This window comes from Colobus angolensis, unplaced genomic scaffold, assembly GCF_000951035.1.
Source record: "Colobus angolensis palliatus isolate OR3802 unplaced genomic scaffold, Cang.pa_1.0 Scaffold91, whole genome shotgun sequence".
In the NCBI taxonomy this organism is placed as follows: Eukaryota; Metazoa; Chordata; class Mammalia; order Primates; family Cercopithecidae; genus Colobus; species Colobus angolensis.
This window is the reverse complement of record NW_012123043.1, coordinates 5,074,880-5,075,244: the sequence shown is the minus strand read 5'-3', so window position 1 is coordinate 5,075,244 and position 365 is coordinate 5,074,880.

Here is a 365-nt window from a genome sequence, read left to right as displayed (position 1 = left end):
GTGATCCACCTGCCTCGGCCTACCAAAGTGTTGGGATTACAGGCGTGAGCCACCGCGCCAGGCCAAGAATTCAGTCTCAATATAAGGAAGTTCCAGGAAACCAGAAGTACTTCCTTACCATACCTGTTTTATTTGCTTCTTTTCTTTTTTTTTTTTCCTTTGGAAGTAAGAGTGTAATACCTTCTTTGGAGATTTTACAGAAAAGTGTAAGTAGCTAAATTCCTTGGATAGTTTAAGTGCATACCTACTTGGAGAGAAAAGAATATACCTTCTGGCTGTATGATTATTGAAAGTAGTAATAATTATTATAATCTAATTAATTTTACAGGCTCGGCCAAAAAACTGCCATGAAAACATTCATCTAC